Raw genomic sequence first — 18,196 nt, forward strand, 5'->3', positions numbered from 1 at the left:
GCTCTGTTTGGAGAATTGAGCTCAATGGAGGAGCAGTCAGGGTCCGAATGACGTCGGCCCTAACATCCTAAACCTACTCGGGACCAGGTGGTCGAACGAGGATGGCTCTTATTCCCTGTGGTTCTCTGTGACCAAGAGTGAGTGGATGGTATTGTGTGGGTTGATAGGTGTGAAGGTGTATTATTTTTAAGACAGGAGTAAAAAATGGCATTGCAATCTAATATATTATCCCATTTGAGAATCAGATTCTTCCCACCCCTTGTTGCGCTCCATGAGACTGAAGTCCTGCTAGATTTTTATGATAAATTTCCAAGAACTCTGATATTGTACTCAACTTTTGATATACTTGTCTTTGTTGAGAGCAGGGAGAAACCATCCTCTGGTAGAATCCTTAACAAAAATGAACAGGCAAGAAGGGAGGAAGAATAGAGAAAGAAGCCTAGAGCCCAACAGTCCTCAAAGCTTCTAACTTAGCTCTTAAAGAACTGAAGGTGGCCAGGGTGTGTGACAAGAGATATGATTATAAACAAAAAAATGGACATAGAAGGTCCTCAACTTCCTTCCCCTCCCCCACACTGGATATTAATTCCCATTAGAGCCATTGGCAGGCAAACCATGGTGGGCCCAACACTAAACACCTATGGACATGAATCCATGAAATCCTTTTCACATAGTACTTCATGTTACCAGTATTGGATGTCCCATTTGGGCTTATTACTTATTCCTCCCCCTCCTCCTGGGCATGGCAGGGAAATCAAGTTATGACCCTTAAGTACTGGTCGTCAGCAAAGGGCTGCGAACATATGTGGACTTAGTTATCTCCGTTTTATTTTCAGTCATTCAGTTACATTAAATACACTACTCTTTATATTTTCTGTGGTTTTAAAGTCACTAAGATGCTCTTTCTGTTTCCCCATCAAACTAGTCTCATCTTATTGGCAAAGGGATTCTCAGTTTTCAAGGACCGGTTGGATATCCTGAAACTTCAAGTGCTTGTTTTCATTTTTAAAAACAGTAGGACATGTATGCTGTCTGTTACGCAAATGTGCGGGGCTTCCATATAATTAATTGTTTGGTGAATTTTCTTTTCGACAAATAAGCAAATTAATTTATATAAGCTATTAATACCAATTATCAATGCTCTTCATTTGGTTGGTTTCAGCAATTTCTGCCTGACACACACTGCAACAAAATGGAAATTGATTTCACCAAGTTTGGCATGACTGCAGTGTTTTGTAACCTTTGCAATGATGCTTATTTGAAAGGCTAGTTTTAATTATCCTTTTTTTTTGGCCTTCATCTCAAGATGCTGATGGGTAACAGTTCTACTGCACTTGACAGTTAAAAGTAAATTCATCTCAGGTGTTCCTATACTGTCCTTGATGCTTGTCACATAAGGAGACTTTAATATGCCTACCACCAGAAGAGCATTAGCCTAACTCATCTGCTTCTTAGCTTTTATATGTGGGGGAAAGAAAGCTTCTCACCTATAAGAAGTGTGGGAAGCAGGCCTCTTGGCAGAATATAACCTGGCTTAACCAGGTCTCTTTGAGACTCGAACTAAGGCCCACTGGGATTCAAGACCCTTGTAAAGCAGGAAAATTTGGATATCCTCTCTACTGTGTTGCCTTTTAATGTGACTTTCCAATTATACCACTTTTTGATGTCTTCTCATTCTGCCCCTCCTCTAAGGACTGGCTGTCTGGCTCGCTCTGTTCTGTAGCTTCTGCTTTACTCAGACATTTGAAGCCTTCATGACTCTGGCTCTCTGGGCCCTTATCTCTTCTTGACCTCATGACCTTTCTGCATTGACTCCTACTGCACAATCTGAATCATTCAGCACTTCCTTGCTCTGGAAGTCATTTCTCCACCAGACTCCTACACAGGCCCTCATCCTTTTAAAGGTTGGCTACCCCAGTTCAGGAACGGCAGTCCAAGTGTTGGTAGGGCGAGTGTGGCTCACAGGTGCAGGAGCAGTGCTCCCTGGGACTCTCTCTGTGCAACGCAGCAAGGCAGGGCTATTTCCCTCATAAACTGTGTAGGCTAAGTACTCTGGTCAGGACCCCCAGAAATATATGAAGACACACTTGGAGGATCTTTATAAAGCTAAGTACAACAATACAGGGACCTCTTCCTCTCTTGGTCTTTCTTCTTACAACCCTTCCAACATCAAATTGATTCCACCAGCAGCTGGATTTCAATTAAGAAGACCATGACTTGCCAGCTACCGCACTTCCAGTGGCTTACAGTTTTGAAGTGGTGTGGGAAACATTCTGTGTCCTAATGTTCTGCCCAGGGAGGTTGGGTTTGTAAAAGGATAAAATCCACAGAGACACAAGGAAGATGATAGAGGTGATAGCTCAGAATGCTTGCTTTTCCTTTGGGCCTGACCCTTTTATTAGTTGTTCTCAGCTTTCAGATCAACACCTAGTCATGCAACAGAGCAAGAGGCTGCAAGCCCAGGGTTACTCTGAGTAAAGCAGGGAATTAGAATGTGTGAGATTATTTATATGCATAGCATTTAATTAAATCTCATGGAGGTAAAGTCCATCTTGAATGTATTCAAGCTGTAACTCACTGCCTGTTTGCTGGTATTGCCGTTGTGATAATTGATTATAACATTCATTGGTCTCTCCAAGTATCCATACTAAATCGGGAGACAGATGTGGTTCTACTTTTGGAGACTTATGATCTAAATATTTTAATGCAGCATTTCCAATTTCCTGTTGATCTTGCTAGTGGGTCTTTCTAACTGAGAACAAAAGCCAGACTGAAAAGGTTTGCTTTAAGAAAGAATATTAAAGTAAGGAACAAATAAGATAGCTTTGTTTGGTCAATATTCAATTAGGCCTTTTTGCCTCTATCCTGAATTTTTCAACAGTGGGGTTGCATTTCTTTATTATGCTCAAGTAGGGTTTAGTTTTCCTAGGAGGAGATTTCTGAGAATTATCTGGCTGCAAGATAACCAGATTTTTGAAGAACAAACCACGGGGATAAAGGTGTTCAGTAAAATGATAGAACTTATGAAAATCATAACCTGATTAAAAATGTAAATTCTTGTCTCTTCCTGACCCTGTGCTGTATGCTTCGGTAAAGCATCGGGGCAAGGATCTGAGGAACAGCCTGGATTTTAGAAGTTAAGTTTGCACCAGAAATGAACTAAATAGCATTTCTCATTTAAGGGGGGAGGGTCTCTTTCTGCTCCCACCATGATATTATTACAAGGTCTCCATGTCACTTACTACTGGACATGCCTGGCTGGCCCTCTCCCTTATTCTGCCTGGCCTTGCTCTCCCTTATAATGGATGAGGGTCCTCCCTGTCTTCTGGATTTACCAGTGGGTATGGGGGGAGTGGCAGTTCAAGTGGAGGTCTCATATAATACCAGTTTTCTGGATCATTTGATTTATTTAAGTACCTACAATGCCAAGGCCCCTGGGCATTCATCCAACCAACTGCTTATCTTTCAATAAATAATGGCAGCTCTGGGACTCAACAGAATTAGGTCAAGGGCTGGCTAAAGGGTTGTCTCTTCTGCTCTGAAGGTTAAGAGATTTGGACTATCTGTGTATAGGACCTTTTTGAGAAAAACATTCCAAGATCAAAATTTCAGAAATGTTGTCTCATTCAATATTCAAATTCCAATGCATTTCAAAATCTATGTGTAGGTTTTGTTTTGGATGGTATAGAAAAAGAGGCTGTAGAAATCGATCAAGAAAATTAGAATTTAACACCCACTAACTAACCTTACCAGATGTAAATAAAAGGTAAAATCCAACAAGTTGATGTCCAAATGGCAGTAAAGAATTCATGGATTGATGAATTACATTATCAAATGCCAAGGTCAAGGAGAAATTCAAGTTGATGTTTGAAATTTCAAATTCCTTAATATTTGCTCCTGGACCATAATGGTTAATACAAACACATCATACTATTTAAATGAACAAATCATTAACCTTGGTCATTGCAATGAACCAGCACCATAATCAATAAATGATACTTGTTCTTTCTCACCAAATAATTGGGAGATGAGAAGTGTCTAGACAATATTTGCAATGGACACTCAAGAGAGAGAACAACCCCTTCTAGCTTGCCTGCTCCTGAAGGTTTCTCTTGAGTAATATTATGTGCACATTGGCATTCAAAACAAAGAGCTGTGATGCACGTAACCAAAGACATCCATGAAACGCTCAGCACACCCATTTGGAGGGGACTTGGGGGATCAACCATGAGAGAACAATTTTAGCTATTTCCATGAACTCTCCAAAAGTGCTATTTTCTGTAGGAGCTGATTCTCTAAGTCCTTCTGCTCTATCTCCCCTTTGTCCCCCACCCCCAAAGCAGTCTGCTCAATTGCCTGATCCTCTTAACACCACTCAGGACTTAGACAGCAGGGCATGGTCCCTGGACATGAATCCTCTCCCTTAATGCTCCAGAGCTAAGACCATACTGACAGGTGTGAACAAAACTTCATTGCAAGTGAGATGATCTTGGAGAAGTACAACACAAAATAACTGACCACTGATACTCAAAGTGGCTGCATAGGGTCACACCATGAGGTCTCAACATGCCCCTGGCTTGCTTTCCTGGGCCAGCAGCCAGCTGATGGGCCACATCCCATTCTCTACCTGGCTCACAACATCTCAGCCTCCAGAACTCCACTGGATATATCCATGCTTTAATTATTTGAGGATCCATTTGTACCTGCCACAGAGAAAGGATGGAGTCTTTTCTTCTCTTTGGTTTATAGTCTGTTTCTTGGGACTCCATGCCTACTTCATTTAAGAGATCTACCCCCACCTCCTATGGCACATTATAGTTGACTTAAAAGTAATTATATGAAACATAGTGTTAGCTAAGGCTGAAAAACTAAGAATGTACTGATGTTGGACCATTCTTTAACTTATTCCAGATGTTAATCTGGGAGAGTGGTAAAAAGAGAAAGATGCAAAAATGAGGAGAGCAGGAAGGGATAGAAATTATTTTTGGAGCCTTTTATTGTCTTTTAACACTGGGTCTGAGACATTTCTCCACTCTGATAGCTGCCAGTCTAATTGAGAGGACAGGTATTACCTGCTAGAATATTCTCTCTGCGTGTCTTCCACCAGCCAGCATGGGCTTTGCTGAATGTTTCTGTATGAAATGAAAAGGCATTTTGCCTTAGTTGTGTTGTATGCCTTTATTGCACGTATGGTGTTGCTGTTGCCTTGTACAGCACTGGAAAGTTTGTGTGTGTGTGTGTGTGTGTGTGTGTGTGTGGTGTGAGAGTGTGTGTTGAATAATCCCTGAGGGAACTCTTGGTAGGCCTAGACTCTGAGGTCATCTTTGCTTTTCATTATAAAAAACTAAGTGGATGTCTTTTTACAAAGTAGCTACCACTTTTCATGGGCTGCAATAACTATCACCAGTTTGCTTTTACCCAATAATCTGAGCATAGTGCTTATTAGAAGGGAAATATGATAGCTTATCCTTTCTTCTTCCAAGTTCAGAGGGAATCTTTATGACCATTACTTTAAACTCTTTATCAGGTAAACTACTTATCTTCATTTCATTAAGTTTTTCTTCCTGAGGTTTTATCTTGTTTTTTCATTTGGAACATATTTTTATGGTTTTTTCTTTTTCTTTTTGTTTTTTTTCTCCTTTTGCTTGGCCCTTTGCTGGTTCTGCACAGTAGAAGAAACAACCACTGCTCCAGTCTTGAAGTCTTGAAGGGGTGGCCTGGTGTCAGAGGTGAACCCTGTCGTTCAACCCACCTCAGCTCTTGGTTGTCTCTTGAATTTTTGTGATTGTCCAGGCAGCCTACTTTATTTTTAACAGCACATTCCCAATAGTTGAGGATATGCTAAGACCTGTTGATGTATCCCCTAGGGGAGGATCTCAGCACCTCGATTCAGGCTAGGGAGAAGCCAGATCCTCAGGAAGCAGGTTTTAAAGTGCAATATATACATTCTTGTGGGGCCACAAGCATAACTCCCTTTGGTAGCCTGAGCCAGGTGATCTGGGGGTGTCCCCTTGGGTGGCAGTCACAGAAATTGGGGCTGTGGATGAGTGTATAAACTTCTCTCTGGGAGATAAGATGAGCTCTAGCAAGGCAGAGGATTGTGGGAAGGTGGCGTCCACCAGCCCAAGTTCCCAGAGAGCAGCGAATTAGGCCCTTAGATGTGAGCCATGCTAGAGGCCTGCCCTATAGACCAAAGCTCCTGGACAAGCAAATGGGCCTCTTTCACAGAAAGACAGAGGGTGTGTTTCAGATGTGTTTCAGTCTCCCTGCCCTGGGGGTGGTAGCCTGCCAAAAACAGTCTATAATAGATACAGCCCCTTGGGACCCAGAAGGCAAGTCCACCTGGCCCCCAGAGAGTGACTTTAATCATGGGGTGTCCCTGGGTGGCTGCCCCAAAAACCAGGGCACCAGATACGTGTAAGAGGTTCTCCCCATGAGACACCGGCACTCTGGAGCACTGTGAAAAATGAGGCCATGAGAGAAAGCCTGGCACTAGCTCCCCTCTCCGAGGTCTCTGGAAAGGACTGCCACCAGCCCTGAGATGAGGGGTTAATGAGAAGCCTGCCCCACAGGTGCAGGCCAAAGCCCTGAGGATCAGCTAATAGGTTTCCTTCCCAGGAAGGCCAATCCCCTTGGACCGCGGCCTCTCACTGGGTCTTGGAGTGATAACTGTGTAAGAATTCTTTCTTCCTTAGTTATAGTCCTGTGGGACTTTCAAGCAAACCATGCTAGCCTCTGGAACCAGGCTAGGTAGAGTGTTCCCTGGCGGCAGCTGCGAAAGTCCTGGTATCAGACAAGGGTGGAAGCTTCTTTCCCAGTGATGCCAGTTGTTATAGTCCCGCAGACAGGCAATCTAGGGCTGTGCCCTGGATGCAGCTGCAAATATTGGGACACCAGATGGGTGTCAGAGCTTTCTTCTGGGAGATACTGGTGCTCTGGAGCATGGCAGAGGGAGAGTATGAAGATGGCACCCACTAAGAAAAAAGAAAAAGAAAAGAAAAGGAGAGAATGAAAAAAGAAAAAGAAAGTATTAAGGGGAAAAAGATGGCGCCCGCCAGTCTCTGACCTCCGGAGAGCACTCTAGCAGGCTCCTATAAACGTGAGTTAATTCAGTTGTCTGTCTCTCGTGCTTCGTGTTAATAATATAAGCAAATAAGCCTCTTTCAGTGTATGTTGGGCTGACTCCTTTGTCCGAGTTGGGTGGGCCCTGGGGCAGGTTTCCCAGATGGCTACAGTCTTATGGGCCTTGCAGTTTTCAAGGATGAGAGCTCTGTTTGTTTTCAAAGCCAGATGTTTTGCGGGTTCATTTCTCTGGTGCAGGTCTTAAAAGTTGGGGTGCCTGAAATGGGGTTCAAACTTGGCTCCATAAGTAACAACTCTAGGTTTTGAGTTCCTTTCCAATTGAAGATTGCTGTGCCAGGGGTGGGGTTTATGCCAAGATTGTGTCCCAGCCTCTTCTCCCTTTTCAGTGGTCTTTAGATATTTTTGTTTGTTGTTGTTGTCGTCGTTGTTTTTTCCCAGAGGAAACTTCTGTCTCTAACTATCAACTAACTCACTGTGTGTGTGTCTGTGGGAGGAGGTGAGTCAGGCTTCCAATGTCGTCTTCTTGAACCAGAACTTGAATTTGCTAGCTTAAATGGATATTTTCTGGTACCTCATTCACTTATTCAGCAAATATTTAAGAACCTGACAGGTATGAGGATATGGAGGTGCAAGAAATACAGACATGGTTCCTTTCCCCAAAGACCGAAGTCTTGTAGAGAGCTAGATGTATAGGGAGATTAAACAGATACATCCCTTTCTACTGTTAACAATTGTTTTAAATTTTATTTCCTCAAGTTTTAATTGTTTTCCCAAAAGCAAACTCTGAAAAAGGAATTTGGGTGGTAGTCTCTCCTTTCTCCCTTATCAGCTAGTCCCAAGAAACACTGAGGGGGTGGGGAAGCAGGACAGGAAGAAGACAAAGCCACTCAAGAGAACAGGAGGAAGGAGGTTACCACGTGGGCAACTGGGATGCAATCTTCCTGGGACCTTATGATAAATGGTCACTGATAAAGGGTGACCTTATGATAAAGGGTCACACCTCAGAATGGTCTCTTTGAGGAGTGAGGAACCTGAGGCATTTTTCCAATAATTCCCACCCTTTGTTGGCTGAGGTCACCCTTGGATGTGAACTCGAGCCCTTCTGGGCCGCCCTATGCACTGACTGAACATGTTCCTTCTCCTTCCAGAGAGAGCTGCCCGGAGCTCTGCTGTGGACAAGATTTGTCTGCATGTGACCTCTGGGCCAGCCAGCGGCTCTGGTCTGGGCAGCCACAGCTTCAGCTCAGGCCATGGAATAGTAGCTCGTTAATTTAAATATTCATATTAAATGCCGTGGAGTGTCATTCTGTCTATCACAAATAATATCATTCTCTCTCACATGCTCTCCTTCCTGGGATCTCTCCAAGAACTCCAGCCATAGTCACTCTGCCCAGGATGTGAGGCTAATTTAATAATCTTTTATTTTTTCTTGGATAATATTCTATTTGACAGGAATTCAGAAACCTGTTTAGTCCACTAATAGGCCTCTTAGTTTGGGGGTAGTTGTTGCTGCCTTTACACGGCTGAAACACTGATGATCAGGCCACTTGGTGTCATGCCAGCCATTGCTTGAAGCTGCAGTGACATGGAGATGTGCACAGAAATGAAGTCCAATAAGCTGGCCATCTGGGATGATAATTTCCCACTAAGAAAAGAGAGTTTGGCTGATCTAGGGCCACTGAGCATATCTTCATCTTCATCCTCTGTCATATCTTTTTCTGAAGTCTTTATTTTTAATTGTTTTCCTCATTTAAGGTCATTCCAAGCTTAGCCAGAACTGGGGTCCAAAAACCAACTCTTTGGGGTTTTAAACACACGTTTCCTCAGGCATTGCTAAGGTGCCACGACAGGTAGATAGTTCCAAGGTGTTTCTAGTCTTGGCTACATGCAACATCTACATGAGCTCTTTTTTTCCCACCTTTATGAGAGCAGGTGTGATCCTTTGTTTTTCAGTCCATGGCCTGAGACTCTTTTCCTGCCCTGGGGTGTATGGGGTTTTCGAACAAAACTACCATTTCCTCACAGGGCAGCACTGAAGAAGACCTGGCATTAAGGGACTCCTACCCCTCCTCTAAGATCAATTCTTGCTGTTCCTTCTGCATCCATCTGCTTTTCCCTTTACCCAATAAAGTCTTCAGATTCTCAGAGCACCGGGAAGTTCACAGTGAGGATGAGGATCTGGTGGTAAATAGAGACAGGAATTAAGACAAGCTCTTTGGAAACTAAATAAAGAGAAAGTTGGAAAGAAGGCTGGAAAGACAACGGAAAGGCAGAGACATAGAGGAAAGAGAAGAAAGCACATCTCCTCCTTTTGTAAATTGTTATGATAATGAGAAAAACAAGAGTCATGTATGTGAAAGTGTCCACTAAGGGAGTGCACAAAGCAGTACAAAGTGCTAGGGCTGCAGAGGGCCATGTGGGGAAGTACTTATGATGATAGCCGTGTGGTCAGGCACAGGTGGTGTTTTACCACAGCTCCTATGTGGGCAGTCTCACTATATCATTTTTGGAGGTAAAATCTGGATTTTGTTTTTTACAATTTCTGATACACTAATTTCTGTATGTTGACTACATTGCCAATTCACAACATTTTAAATTTTATTTTGTTATTATTATTATTATTATTATTATTATTATTATTTTGGTCAGAGAGAGTGAGCACAGGCAGACAGAGTGGCAGGCAGAGGCAGAGGGAGAAGCAGACTTCCTGCTGAGCAAGGAGCCATCCCAGGACGCTAGGATCATGACCTGAGCCGAAGGCAGCCGCTTAACCAACTGAGCCACTCAGGTGTCCCAACATTTTTTCTTTTAAAAGTGTATGTTCATACACCAAATTCCTCTTTCCCCTTCAAATGAGATACAATGTGTCTCTTTTTGTTTTCTGTTGAAGTGGAAAAGCTGTTAGTATACGCAGCCGTATGAAATGGCAGCCACGAAGAGAGGACTGAACCAGAAACTCCCAATGGTGCAGCTAGTGCCAACTGGGACATCTCCATTTTGTCATCCTGGACCAAATCTCTACAATATGCCAAGAGATCCTATGCTCAGTGTAGTGTCCCTAGAGAAAGTTATAGAGTGAATATGTCCCCACTGCACCCCAGATTCATATGGTGAAATCCTAATGGCCAGTGTGATGGTGTTTAGAAGGGGCTTTAGGTGGGTGATTGGTCATGAGGGTAGAATCCTCATGAATGGGATTAGTTATAATTTATTAGTTATACTTAGTTGTAAACTGGTAAGATTATTTATATGTTAGTTATTAGTTATTAAGAGAGCCCAGAAAGCTCTCTCACACTCTGCCATGTGAGGATACAACAAGGATACAACCCCAATCTGAAGGGCCATTACCAGAACCTGACCATGCCAGCTCCCTGATGTTGGACTTCTACATTCCAGAACTGTAAGAAATAAATGTCTGTGGTTTATAAGCCACCTAGCCAGTCTGTGGCCTTTTGTTATAGGAGCCTGAGCCAAGACAGAGACCAACTCTCGAAGGCCTCCATATTTCTACAAGTCCTGCAAGAACTCTTACAATATTTTGATCTAGTCAACACCTTAGCACATTGTTGGGAGTCAGTAAATTCTCTTCATTTTCTTTGTCCAGTAGCAGTAAGACTCTCTCTTTCAGGGCAGTGTTATTCAAAACTTAGTTTTAAGAGTGGAACTGACTGTTTTTCTTACTCATGGCATTATTTTAACTCTTACTTTTTATGAGAAACAGATGGAGGAGGCAAACTATAACTCTATCAGAGATCTTGGATTTAAGAGGTTATAGCTTTAGTTTCCTTCCCAGACATTAGTTGTCTTCTTTGCTTGTCTACATTCATTCAGTCAACAAATACATGTTTACAAATACTTTCTTAAATACATGCTATCGGTGAGACCCTGAGGCCATGAACAAGGTTTGATTAGTCTTTGTCACAACAGGTTCTGCCCTAAGGTGGCAGGGAAGATGAAAGAGAAAGAAAGAAAGAAAGAAAAGAAAAAAAAAAAGTAAGAAAAGAAAGAAAGAGAGAAAGGAAGGAAGGAAGAGAGAGAGAGAGAGAACAAAAGAAAGAAATCTAAATACAAATTGTCAAAAAAGTTGGAGTACATGGAATAAGCACCTATTTTATAAACGTGATTGGTTTCACTTTCAGAGCATTCTTTCAGGCAAATGAGATGATGAATTTATTGTTCTTCCTTTGTGTAATAAAGAGATTTTTAAAAAGCATGCTGTAGTTTGCTTGTTTAGCATACAAGCATGAAGGAAGCTGGGCTGTTTTCTTAAGGAGCTGCGCTGGACATGTTAAATTCAAGTTCCAACATATATGTTCCTCTTTGATTTTACTTCACTGCTCCAAAATATGAGTACAGTAAGTTTCTCCAGACTATGTTTGAGTGCAATACTCTCATTGTGATAGTGCTTCTGGGTACATGCTGCTGCTTTGTTCCTGAACAAACCCAGATGTGTGTTGATTGATAAAAATAGTTCTAAGACTAATTTCTCCTTTATTTACATTTTTAAGATTTTATTTATTTATTTGACAGAACACAAACAGGGGGAGCTGCAGACAGAGGGAGGGGGAAAAGCAGGCCCCCTACTGAGCCGGGAGCCCAGTGCAAAGCTCAATCCTGGCACCCTGGGATCATGACCTGAGCTGAAGGCAGATGCTTAACTGGCTGAGTCACTCAGGCACCCCTAATTTCTCCTTTAAATAGAAAAATCTCCATCTGTACATTTATTAAGTTTATTATGTTACCTGTTTTAGGGTTGGTTGGGGAACCTCAAAACCAGACACAGGCCATGAGTTAAAAAAAACAAAAACAAAAAAACTTTTGGTAGATTAGCTATCACTATTGAAGTAGAGTTTATCATAAGCTTACTCAAGCCTGTGTCAGAGACCTTCGGAAGAATTGCTCATTGTTTTCACAAATCATTTTCTGCCAGAATGCTTTTGAACAAAAGGAACAAAATGTTTAGGTATATAATTCTAGAAGTGAGTTCTCACCTTCTTAGGGACCTTCAAAACCTGTCCTGTCATGTTTCATCCCTATTTATATCAGATTTTTCCAGATGTCCCATTCTCTTTTTCAAGTATCCATTATAACCTGGACTCTTCTACACACTGTTTGGTACCTCTAGCATCTCTCCTCCACCCATCGTCCTTCCCTGGTACCCAGTTTACCTTTTGGCTCACAGTTCTACCTCCCTCAGCCCTATTATCCACATGCCCCCCAACAGCTCAGTTCTTTGATTTATTCCACCACAAATGCCTCTCATGTTCATAGCCTGAATGTCTCGTCACTAAAAACTGTACCAAATTAAAATTCTCAGTTTTTTGATGGCTCCCAAGGCTTCCTGGTGCCTCCATCCTCACCGCCCCCAGTCTTTGAACCCAGCATGACTTTCACTTCAGTGATCCTAACACTAACCTACAAGTGGTCAGTTCCTTTGTGTCTTCATTTTGCTCTGTCTCCATTTTTTAGTTTATCCCTATCCAGGGTAATAAGTGCACTCAAGCCTGTTGCCACTGTCTGTCTCTGTCACGCCTGTCTGCAAAACTTTCGATTCTCTCCATCTATGTAGCTCAGTACTGTGAGAAAATCATGAAAACAATCTCTGTATAGCAAACTGCACTCAAGTACCTAATAAAGAAAACTTTTTACAGTTGAAGATAGCAATTCATTACCATCTTCTATCTCAAGCTTCTCCCTTCATTTCCAGTTGACAACATGCTTCATATTTCACAGAGAAATCAGAAGCTATTGAACAGAGTTCTGAAATGTCTTTGGGATAGAAGCTAAAATTCAATTTTCATCTGTACCTGTCTCCTCTTCTTACTCTCTTTCATTATGGAATTGCTAAAGGTAAATCTCCTCTTTTTCACTAGATCCCATTTCCCTTCTCTTCTGCACCTTCCATCTCTTCTTCTATATTATATAATTTTTGAAAATCTAGAACTAAAAAGTTATAATAACTTAAAAAATTCATCAGGTGGAATTAATATCAGATTGAAGATAGCAGAATAGAGAATCAGTGAGATTAAAGACAGATCAATAAAAAGTACTGAATCTGGAGAACGCAGAGAAAAAGGGATTGAAGTCAAATAAACATAGCCTTGGGGGGTATACAAAACATATCAAATGGTCTAATATATGTGTAATTGGAGTATAAAAAGGAGAAGAGTGTGTGATAGAAAAAAAATGTTAAATAAGGGTCTAGATTTCTCAGATTTGATGAAAAACATCAACTTAGGTATTCAAGAAACTCCATGATTTCCAAGCAGATAAATACAAAGAAAATCACACCTAGGCATATCATGGTCAGAATGCTAAAACACAAAGATGAAGAAATAATCTTGAGAGCAGCCAGAGAGAAATGTCACATTCCAGAGGAAATGAGATAAACGACAGCTGGTCTTCATCAAAGAACAATGCAGACTGCCATATGATGAAATGTCATCTTGGAAGTTCTGAAAATGAGGAAGGGGGGAAACCCCAAATTTTTCTCTCTCTCCCTTTTTAAAAAGATTTTTTATTTTAGAGAGTGAGTGAGTATGTGTGGGGGGAGGAGCAGAGGGAGAAGGAGAGAGAAACATATTCCCCATTGAGTGTAGAGCCTGATGTGGGGCTCAATCCCAGAACCCCAAGATCATGACCTGAGCTGAAGCTATGAGTTGGAAGCCCAGCTGACTGAGCTACCCTGGCACCATACAACCCAAATTTTCTACTTTGTATCTTATATCTAGTGAATATATTTCTTAAAAATGTGAGTGGAATAAAGACATTCTCAGGTAATTGAAAGCTGAGAGAATATGTAGCCAGTAAATTGTATAATGAGAACAGCTAAATGTTTCTGACTGAAGAGAAAAGGAACCATTTGGAAACTTGTGCATAGAAAGGAATGAGAAGCACACAAAATGGTAAATGTGTATATATAAAAGAATATGACTTTTCTAATTTTCTTAAAGGACATTTGACTCTTGAAAGCAAAAATAGTAACATTTTAAGGTAGAGTTTATGAAGAATGTAGAAGTAAAGAATGGGTTGACAATGGCACAAAGGGTATGGGGGCAGGCAAAGAGAATTATAGAGTTCTATATAGAATTATAGAGTTCTGATATAGAGTTCTACACAGATCAGAGCTAAGATGTGGCATGATGCAATATTAACTGTAATGAGCGGTTAAGTTTGAAAATGCTGTTCTCAAGTCTCTCCTCCCTGGTCTGATCTGTTTCCAAAGCTCTAACAGTCATCTCCTTATTTTTTTTTTTTTTAAGAATTTATTTATTTATTTGACAGACAGAGATCACAAGTAGGCAGAGAGAGAGAGAAGCAGGCCCCCTGCTGAGCAGAGAGCCCAACTCGGGACTCGATCCCAGGACCCTGAGATCATGACCTGAGCCGAAGGCAGCGGCTTAACCCACTGAGCCACCCAGGTGCTCCTCCATGTTGTTTTAATCCCAGATTTTTAACTCTGCTTCAGATCTCTCCTCTGAAACCTAAACTTGCATTTCCAGTTGTGTACTTTACATAGTATATGGTTCAATGGCTTTTCAAATGTAAACAGACTAAAATGAAATTCTTGATTCACTTCTTTTGGTCTCTCCTCAGTCTTATTCACCCCGTTCATTAAATGATGCCACCATCTCCTCAGCTCCAGCCAGAAAGGAAGAGTTACTGAGTGTTCTGCCTTGTTGCATTCTCTCCAATCTACTATGCCAGGAAGCCTTGTTTCTATTTCTGAATATACACTTCTACCACATCTAGCTAGGGCAACGCCTATGTAAGCTCCTCTCTAGTCAGTCACTCCACTTCTGCTCTGATACCTACAGCACATCTGATCTTGTAAAATGCCAACAGAAGCTTGGCATGCCTTTGCTTAAATCATTTCCTTGACTTCCATGGCTCCAGGAATAAAATCCATACATCTGCAAGGGCCTGGAGCTTGTGGACCCTGCTTCCCTCCCCTTTCACTTACTACCCTCCAGCCCCACTTCCTTGCTTTTATTTCTCACTCCCAGAGCTGGGACTAGTGTGAGGTGAATGACTCATAAAATATCAAAAAATTAAAGATAGGATCAATACCAGTGTTATGCCAAGTTCTATTGGAGCTTCTGGCAAAGGGAAATCAGTAATACTCAACCTGTCTTTATTTCCCATACTGATAATTTTATTTTCAAAATATTGCATTAAAATCTCATCTATCTCGATTACTGAGGTTGTTGGCACTCCCTTTAATTCTATAACCTAGGTGAGTGTTTCATGCTAGTCCTTGCCCTGCTCAAACCACCAAGTTCATTCCTGCTTCACGATCTTTGTTTATTATTCTCCGTCTGCATGGAATCTCTTCCATCAGCTCACTGCATGGGTGGTTCCTTTCTGTTCTACAGGTCTCAGCCTAAATGACACCTTCTTAAGGAAAGTGATTATCGTGTTTTAACTCTAATCCCACCCTACCCCCATTTACTCTTCATCATAGATAGCACTCTAATTTTTTTCCTGAAAGGATTTTGCTTTGCTGACCTGTTAGCTTGTCTGTTCTCTGTCTCCCCTACTAGCATATGCTCCATAGAAGTAAGGAGTCCAGCATTATGCTCAGATCACAGGAGCCCCCAATGCATTCTTCTAAATACATATTTTTAAAATGAATTAATGAATAGACCAAGTTCACACTGAATAACACTCCACCCTTCTCTTTCTGGCCATTGCTTTTCTTCTCTCTTATGATCTCCCTTTCTAGCCCAGGAGAGAAAGAGATCTTCCTGAAACAAACACTCTTAGAGTTTTCTCTAAAAACAAAACAAAACACAAAGAGTTTACATGGAAGCCAAACCAAACTACAGAAGGGAAGGTGGATGATGGTCCTCTTAGGTCTGCCTCAGATTTTTATTTGTTCGGGATTTATGAATTAGTAATCATTTCCATGATTGCACAAAGGCTTATAGTCATAACTGTTGAATCCAATTAACTGCTGAGACGATTTGGTACATTCAGTGATTATTTTTTTTAATTCAACCATAGAAAGAAACTCTTATTAAAATTTCAATATATGGAAACCGGCTTTTAGGTTTTCCCTTTATGTTTCGAAGATAATAAATCTAGCAATGGTTTATTCATTCAATAAATATTTATCAAATGCCTACTATATTCCAGGCATGCTCTCAGGTGCTGGGCGTACAGCAATGAACAAGTCATAGTCTTTGCTTTATGGAATTTATCTTCTAATACTGGGACACAGTAAGCAAGTGAACAATCCAGGAAGAGAGATTGTTAGGAAGAAAGCTAAAGCAAACTAAGGGGGACGAAGATGGGCAGAGTAGGGGTGAGTGATGGAGGGTACCTATTCTGGGGAAGGGGAGTCAGCAAAGGTCTCTCTGAAGACCTGACATTTCTGCAGAAACCATAAAAGTGTTTGGCCTTGAAGTCTGCTTTGTCTTAGATTTTAGTTCCAGGCAGTTGTGGGTTGAATTCTCTGGAAGAGGGTGTTAAAACAGGCTTTGTGTACATGATGTTGATTTGGGGTCAACACCTGTGAAAGGAAGGGAGCAGAGCAGGACTGGGGCAGAGGGAGACATTGAAGTGTCAGGCCACGAGTAACCTGTGTCTATCAAACAGTGCTTTTTAAAAAAGGCTTTTCTTGTTAGAGCTTTGTTCATTCCAAAATGCAAATAATCAATACCACTGTGAAGTGAGTGATTGAACACATATTTAAGAATATCAGCTGTGGGGACACCTGGGTGGCTCAGTGGGTTAGAGCCTCTGCCTTCGGCTCAGGTCGTGATCTCAGGGTCCTGGGATCGAGCCCCGCATCGGGCTCTCTGCTTAGTGGGGAGCCTGCTTCCTCCTCTCTCTCTGCCTACTTGTGATCTGTCTGTCAAATAAATAAATAAAATCTTAAAAAAAAAAAAAGAATATCAGATGTGCACTAAGCACTCTGATAAGGACTGGATGGGAAGGAGAAGCAAGGGCTCAGCCCTCATGATGCCCTCATGTCCCAAGGGATAGATATCTGTGAATAATTTCAATTCAGTGTGGAAACTGTATTTAAAAGAGGCTCTTGGGGAGTGGAATTCTTGTTGCTGAACTTTGGGCGCAAGTAAGTGAGGCCTGCTGGGAACAGGACTCCTCTAAAACGCCGAATAATGTCTGGAAGGCTGTAGTCCAAGGCCATTTTTGCTGGCTATAAGCGGGGTCTCCGCAACCAGAGGGAGCACATAGCTCTTCTTAAAATCGAAGGTGTATATGCTCGAGATGAAACGGAATTCTATCTAGGCAAGAGATGTGCTTACGTGTACAAAGCAAAGAACAACACAGTGACTCCTGGTGGCAAACCAAACAAAACCAGAGTAATCTGGGGAAAAGTAACTCGTGCTCATGGAAACAGTGGCATGGTTCGCGCCAAATACCGAAGCAACCTTCCTGCTAAAGCCATTGGCCACAGAATCCGTGTGATGCTGTACCCCTCAAGGATTTAAATTTAATGAAAAGTAAATAAAGGTGTAGATTTGTTCTCTTGTAAAAAAAAAAAATTAAAAAAAAAATAAAAGAGGCTCTTGGAATGCATTGAAAGGCAAATCATTGGTTAAGTGATTTACCTGGAAGTACCTTTTGTAGCTAACTGATGTGGCAGCCTCGTTGATATGCAGCCTCTCTCAGAAATCAGGTGTTGTATGGGAACACTATTAAAGTTATATTTTGGAAGAGGCAGAAAGTTGATAATCCCTGCCCATAGAATCTCACAGATCTAGCACATCTCTTCCATACTTTATCATTCAGGACTCTGGGGCTTCAGCTGATTAGTTTTTGGAACATTTGGACAGATAATGAATAAATAAAATTTCCAGGTAAGAGAATAGGATCTATATTATTTTTTCACCTAAGCCCTCATAGTTACGGCTGCGTATAGTGCATAGAGCAATTCCCCTGCTTCCCCTGCTTGCAAGACATAGATGCTTGGAAGATATTTATATATTACAACACAGTATATATAATCTATTTGTATGCAGCTAATGTCTAAGAGTTCTGTTAAAGGGGCCCAAGGAGACAGCTCTTCCCAACTCAAAATAAAATTAATCTGGAAAATCTAAAGAAAAAAAGTGAAATAAGGAGCTGAGTAGAAAATTAACCT

At 41.5% G+C, this 18,196-nt stretch overlaps 1 pseudogene; it reads left to right on the forward strand.

The window, feature by feature from the left end:
* The first annotated feature begins 17,127 nt into the window (after positions 1-17,127).
* On the forward strand, positions 17,128-17,579 carry LOC131828104 (large ribosomal subunit protein eL33-like; annotated as a pseudogene).
* The last annotated feature ends 617 nt before the right edge of the window (positions 17,580-18,196 follow it).

This window comes from Mustela lutreola, chromosome 3 (assembly GCF_030435805.1).
Source record: "Mustela lutreola isolate mMusLut2 chromosome 3, mMusLut2.pri, whole genome shotgun sequence".
NCBI classification, from domain to species: domain Eukaryota; kingdom Metazoa; phylum Chordata; class Mammalia; order Carnivora; family Mustelidae; genus Mustela; species Mustela lutreola.